The 7,211-nt window shown below is 41.5% G+C and overlaps 1 pseudogene; it reads left to right on the top strand.

Moving 5' to 3' along the window:
• Window positions 1–517: 517 nt before the first annotated feature.
• LOC132646978 (killer cell immunoglobulin-like receptor 3DL1) lies at window positions 518–6,715 on the top strand (annotated as a pseudogene).
• Window positions 6,716–7,211: the final 496 nt, after the last annotated feature.

The raw sequence follows: 7,211 nt of genomic DNA, 5'->3' as shown, positions 1-7,211 counted from the left end.
GCCAAGACTCACAGCCAAACACTGGGTGATTTATAGGCAGCCTTGTGGAAAAGTGGGAGGAAAGAAAAAAGGAACTTGTGCTAGTAGCTCCACAAGAAGACCAATGAGCTAACTAACCAGGGCCCAGAGGGGCTTGCTTAGACTGAAGCACCATCCAAGGACCATGCATGAATTATACCTAGGCCCCCCACAAAGATGTAGCAGATGGGCAGCTTAGGCTTCATGAGTGTCCTCTAGTAAGGGAACTGGGGACTGCATCAGACATGGAGTCACTTGCCACGGAGTCACTTTTGATCACTTCCCCCTAGCAGGGCTGCCTTGCCGCCAGTCCACAGGGAAAGAGGACATGCTCAGTCCTGATGCAATTTGATGAACTGGGGTTGATGGTAAAGGGAGATACCCTTTTCTGAAGAAAAGGAGAAGGGGAAGAGGGACTGGGAGGGGAGGAGGGATGGGGCTACAACAAGGATGTAAAATTAGTTTTTTTAAATAGTGAAACAAAAATAAATGGGTCATCATGAAAACTGCAGGTAAGTGGATGGAACTGGAAAAAATCCTCTTGATTGAGGTAACCCAGACCCATTGGTAAGAAAAACCAATATGCTATGTATTCACTGCTTGGGTAACCAAGAACGTGAGACTAGATAGGACAGGGACCTAAAATAAAACCACACACTACTGATGAAAAAAAAAAGACACAATAAAAAAATGACTAATGACATTCTGCTGTACCCACAGATCAGTGTCTTGCTCAGCCATCATCAGAGGATAACATTCTTAAGACAGATGGGAACAAATGCAGAGACCCATAGCCAAACTATGCAGAGAGTGAGAGACCTTGGAGTACTCACCCTCAAATCTCTCTCCTTAGAGGAAAGAGTACACAGACAGATGTAAGAACCAGAGGGCATGGAGGACACCAAGGTGACAAGACCCCTCTGATCATGATCAAAGCTCATATGAATTCACAGAGACTATAGAACATCACGCACAGGTCCTCTGCAATTATGTTACAGCTTCAGTTTGGGGGTTTCTATGAATTCCTTAGTGTTCAAATGAATGGCTCTCTGAATCATGTGATTTCTCTTGGTTCTTTTCCTTCTGTTCCTTTGTCTTATCCAACTCCAATAGGACAGATATTGTTTCTCTTATTATATGATATATTATATTTTCCCCCTTAGAAACCTGTTTGTTTTCTAAGAAGAGATGAAAAGGGAATGAATCTGAATGGGAGGGGAGGTGTGGGGGAACTGAGAGAATCAAAGAAATAATAATTAGGATATATTATATGAGAAAAAAGGTAATTTGTCTAGGTAATTCGTTTATTATTAATGAAAATACTATGAGGGAAGAGTAAGATAGGAGTGAGGTACTTGCCACAACATGTGTGTGGAGGTCAGTGGATTATTTTGTGGAGTCAGTTCTTGTCCTTCAGTTTTAAGTATGTTCCTGGGATGGCTCTTGTACCATGAGGGATACATAGCAAATGTTTCCATCATTGAGCCATCTCCTTAGGTTCCAAGTAATTATTTTTAAAACAAGTCCTCATGAACACCTTGGACAATTTATCATCAAGAAGCATTACCAGGAAGTTATTGCTGATAGTTCAGCATTTCTAAAGATGAAGGGTTGAGGCATGGCAAAATAACCATTTTTTTTTTTGAAAAAAAGTAATAATTGTGAGGGCTGATGTACTCTGTCAGCAGGCTTTGCACGCTGTGGTCTTTGAGCCTCTCATATCCTGTAACTTTTGGTCTGGTTCTGCCTCTTGTCAGAGGAAGCAGTATCATGCTGTCGATGCTCCTAAACCTGGTGTATACTAGTGAGTCCTGATGAGAACGAAAGGTGTGGAATAGCAGGCTGGAGATACTGTCCTCCGTGGCTATAACTGTCCACAGCAGGAGGCCTGATTGGTGCATGAGTTCATCAATGTGAGCTCTGATTCTGCTGTGCAGAGGCCCAGCAGGGATAGAGAGTGTCAGAAGGCCAGGCTATCGGAAGGAGATTTCAGAGCACTCTATAGTTCCCCCCCACACACACACACACGTAAGTTCTCTTGTTCCTCTTTTTATTAGCTCTGTTTTTTTTTCTGTCTTTTTTGTTAATATTTCACAAATTCTTTGAGAATTTCATACAATGTACTTTAATAATATTCATCCCTCTGTGCAAACTTCTTTTAGGTCTGCCCCCTCCCCTATATACCTAACTAAAACCCCTATGTTCCTCCACCCATTCTTGAATTTTTATGACTGATAACAGCGTTAAGATGGTATCAAAAAATCTTGTCATATTTCTTCATTTATTTTCATTCTGTTTTAGTATTTTCCCATCAGAGTATATAATGCCTAATCTAAGCTATTTTATCAAGTATACTGTTGAAACATTGTATTAACTTTTTAAATTTGGCATTCCTTAAGTGTGTATGTGTGTGTGTGTGTGTGTGTGTGTGTGTGTGTGTGTGTGTACCATGGCACAAGTGTGGAAGCCAGAGAACAACCTGATGGAATCAGTTCTTTCTTCTCATCATGTGGGATCCAGGGGATAAAATTCAGATCCTCACGCTTGGCAGCAAGCACCTTTTACCTAAAGACACCAGGCTGGCTATTATTATTATTATTATCATCATCATCATCATCATCATCCAGTAGTTATATTCTTTATCCATGGAGGATTGTCAAAATTTGTATGTTGTTCAATGATTAATTTTCAAATTTCATAAAAATTTCTACCCCAATTTCATGTTTTCAAGTATTTTTTAAAAAGATTCTTTCATTTTAAATGAAATGTTGAGACTGTAGTACGTGGCTACCATATACTCACGGATGTGTAGCCATCTGTAGGGTACGGTCAATTTACTAGTAGCAGCACTCCTGAAATTAACACACCATCCCCCAGTAGCTGTCAGTTGCCTGTAACTCCTTGTTTAGGAATGGTACTTTATGTCCACCTCCTGTTTCCATGCTAGAATTTTGTCTGGCTGAGTTTGCACTGGGCATGGGCATACAGTTACAACTGTTTGTGAAATTTATATATTCAGGTGTCCTGCTGTGTCCAGAAGACACTGAATCTTTGCAGTGATCCAGAGACTCTTTCAGCCATCTAGTCTTCTACTCTTTCACAATGATCCCTGAGCATTTGAGGAAGAAGTACACACTCAAATGACAACACATGCTGGAGAGGATCTCGAGAAAGAGGAACCCTCTTCTATTGCTGGTGGGAATGTAAACTTGTACAGCCACTTTGGAAAACAATCTGGTGCTTTCTCAGACAATTAGTAACAGTGCTACCTCAAGATCCAGCTACACTACTCCTAGGCATATATCCAAATGATGGTCAAGTACACAACAAGGACATTTGCCCAATCGTGTTTGTAGCAGCATTATCATAATAATCAGAATCTGGAAACAACCTAGATGTCCCTCAACTGAAGAATGGATACAGAAATTGTGGTACATTTACACAATGGAATACTACTCAGAAATTAAAAACAAGGAAATCATGAAATTTGCAGGGAAATATTGGTAACTATAAAAGATCATCCTGAGTGAGGTATCCTGGAAGCAGAAAGACACACATGATATAAACTGACTTATAAGTGGATATTAGACATGTAATATAGGATAAACCTACAAAAATCTGTACATCTAAAGAAGCCAAGCAAGAAGGAAGACCCTGGGAGAGATGATGAATCCTCACTCAGAAAGACAAATGAGATGGACATTGGAAAAAGGAGAAAACAAGGAACAGGACAGGAGCTCACCACAGAGAGCCTCTGAAAGACTCTACCCAGCAATGTATCAAAGGAGATGCTGAGACACATAACCAAACTTTGGGCAGAGTGCAGGTAATCTTAGGAAAGAAGGGGGAGTTAGTAAGACCTGGAGAAGACAGGAGCTCCACAAGGAGGGCAATAGTACCAAACTATCTGGGCATAGGAGTCTTTTCTGAGACTGATACTCCAACCAAGGACAATTCATAGATATAACCTAGTACCCCTGCTCAGAAGTAGCCCATGGCAGCTCAGTATCCAAGGAAGTTCCCTAGTAATGGGAACAGGGACTATCTCTTACATGAACTCAGTGGCTGGCTCTTTGACCACCTCCCCCTGAAGGATGAGCAGCCTTGCCAGGCCACAGAGGAAGACAATGCAGCTAGTTCTGATGAGACCTGATAAGCTAGGGTCAGATGGAAGGGGAGGAGGACCTCCCCTATCCGTGGATTTGGAGAGGGGCTTGGGAGGAGATGAGGGAGGGAGGGTGGGATTGGGAGAAGATGAGGGAGGGGCTTACATCTGGGATACAAAGTGAATAAACTGTAATTAATATAAAAATAAATTAATATAAAAATAAGTGGATATTAGACATATAATACAGGATAAACATAATAAAATCTGTAACACCTAAAGAAGCTAAGCAAGAAGGAGGACCCTGGGTAAGATGATCAATCCTCACTCAGAAAGGCAAAGACATCAGAAGAGAGAGAAAACAGGGAACAGGACAGGAGCTTACCACAGAGGGCCTCTCAAAGACTCTACCCAGCAGGATATCAAAGCAGATGCTAAGAGTCATAGCCAAACTTTGGGCAGAGTGCAGGAAATCTTATGAAAGAATGGGACATAGAAAGACCTAGTGGTGACAGGAGCTCTGCAAGGAGAGCAACAGAATTACAAAATCTGGGCCTAGGGGTCTTTTCTGAGACTGATACTCCAACCAAGGACCATGCATGGTGATAACATAGAACCTCTACAGAGATGTAGCCGTGGCAGCTCAGTCTCTAAGTGGGTTCCCCAGTAATGGGAACAAGGACTGTCTCTGACATGGACTCAGTGGCTGGCTCTTTGATTTACTTCCCCCTAGTCAGGGATCAGCCTTACCAGGCCACAGAGGAAGACCATGCAGCCAGTCCTGATGAGACCTGATAGGCTAGTGTCAGATGGGAGGGGAGGAAGACTTCCCCTATCATTGGACTTGTGAAGGGACATGGGAGGAGGTGAGGGAGGGAAGATGGGGTTGGGAGGGGATGAGGGAGGAGGCTAGAGCTGGGACACAAAGTGAATAAACTGTAATTTATTTAAAAAATAAATAGAAAAATGATGTAACATAAATATCTTGTGTAGGGCCTAGAAGTTTATCGTCCCTTATTCTCTGTACCTTGGCAAATTGTTAATATGTGTTAATCACCATCTATCACAAATATAAGCCCCTTTGTGGAGAGTTGAGAAATTAATTAATACATGAGTCTAACAATAAGTCATTAGGAATCAGATTAATAGCATGTCCGCCTAGCAGAATACTAGTAGTGGATTCTCCATCAAGACTCTTGTCCTAAAGAAATATTATAATTATTCTTCAATCAGCAAATACGAGGTAATCCATCATAACTGGAATCCTAAGATTTGTCTCTTGTTGCTTTCACATCTTCCTCCAGATAACCATAGGCCCCTGATTATTCTAAGTGAGCTTTCAGTGACCATGATGCTTGTCTTCCTTCTTCATTGTTGTTGGTACTCTGCCAAAAAGAAAAAAAGAAAAACAACCTCAGGAAGAAGCCAGTAAGTATCATCTGACTAGAGTGAGGAACCAAGACTGGAAGATGATAGGTCAGTGTTTTTCATTTATAAAACGATGCTTGGCCCAAAACAGGGACACTGAAGCTCAGCTTTCTAGAAAGGTCACCAGATCCCTTGTTCTTTCCCTTAGCTCTCAGACCACAGGCTAATTCCTCACTGCATCTTCTGCACTTTTTTATTACAAAGATTATGCTAATATCTAGGAGAAGCTTTTGTTAGATACAGAGAGGGAAGAGTGTATATGTGAGAGAGTTGAAGAGAGAATTAGTAGAGTGGAACATGGTGGGATGGGGCTGGACAGACAGAGGCAGAACGTCTGGCTAAGTTTTGTTGCTGGTAAGAAATCTTTGGTTTTACCATATATCTTACGAATGTGCTGGATTTGAAACAAGAGTCCAGAAGTGGTTTCTTAAGTGTTTTCACTATTTCTGTCCCCCAAAAAGTCAGCCATCATGAAGCAAGAGCCTGAAGTGAAAATAGTACTGAACAGACATGTAGGTCCTCCTGAGCCCACCCTTTTTCTTTTTCTTTTTGTTTTTATCAGTTACATTTTATTAACTCTGTATCCCAGCCGTGTCCCGATCCCTCATTTCCTCCCAGTCCCTCCCTCCCTCCCTCATCTCCACCGTGCCCCTTTCCAAGTCCACTGATAGAGGGGGACCTCCTCCCCATTCATCTGATCCTGTTTTATCAGGTATCTTCAGGACTGGCTGCAAAGCCCTCCTCTGTGGCCTAACAGGACTGCTCCTCCCTTCGGGGGTGGGGAGGCCAAAGAGCCAGTCATTGAGTTCCTGTTAGAAATAGTCCTTGTTCCCCTCACTTTGGGAAACCAATTGGTTACTGAGCTACCACAGGCTACATCTGAGTGGAGGTTCTAGGTTATATCCATACATGGTCCTTGGTTGAATGTCAGTCTCAGAACACCCTTTTTCATATAGTCTACATTTCCTTTAAACTCTGTGAAAATAAGTGTACCCAATATCACTTAACATTTACTTCTTTCTAGGGCTCTGAAAAAGAAGAAATGCAGGTGATATACACAACAATTGATCAGAGAATCTTCAATCAATAATTGATCACACCCACTTTCTAGAGGGTTAAGAATTCTCCACAGATACCAGTGTATACATGGAAGTCATGAAATGATAATCTGAGATCAATGATTGCCTGTACCCAAGGAGTTTTCAAAAAAAGATCTTAGGAAGTCCTTCATGGACACCATATCCCTTGGTCCAGCAAGGACTGATAGATGCAGTGAAACAACCACCAGAAGACAGAGGTTTTTAACTTTAGGACCATCCTTCATTATTCCAATATGGTTCTGAATGTGGCTTTCCTTTACTTACAAAGGTCTATACTGCCCTCTGAACAGAAATCAAACTCTATTGCTTAGTTCATGGGTATCTATTTAATTTCACTCCTGCAGACCTATTAACATTTCATGTAGACTTCTGTATGGAGAAACATTTTCTAACATGTGATGAGGTAAGGTATCTTCCATTACTATGCTATTGAAAAGTTAGTTCCTCTGAATTGAAACACTGCCTTTGGAAGAGAACTCACTAAAATTCAGGAATTAAACTAAAGCTCCCAAGTCTCAGGAAGATCCTGAAACATAGAATATTGACAAGGGCCCTTCCAG

Source organism: Meriones unguiculatus, chromosome 14 (genome assembly GCF_030254825.1).
Source record: "Meriones unguiculatus strain TT.TT164.6M chromosome 14, Bangor_MerUng_6.1, whole genome shotgun sequence".
Classification (NCBI taxonomy): domain Eukaryota; kingdom Metazoa; phylum Chordata; class Mammalia; order Rodentia; family Muridae; genus Meriones; species Meriones unguiculatus.
Note: the sequence above shows the minus strand (reverse complement) of the source record. Positions and strands in the feature narration are given on the sequence as shown.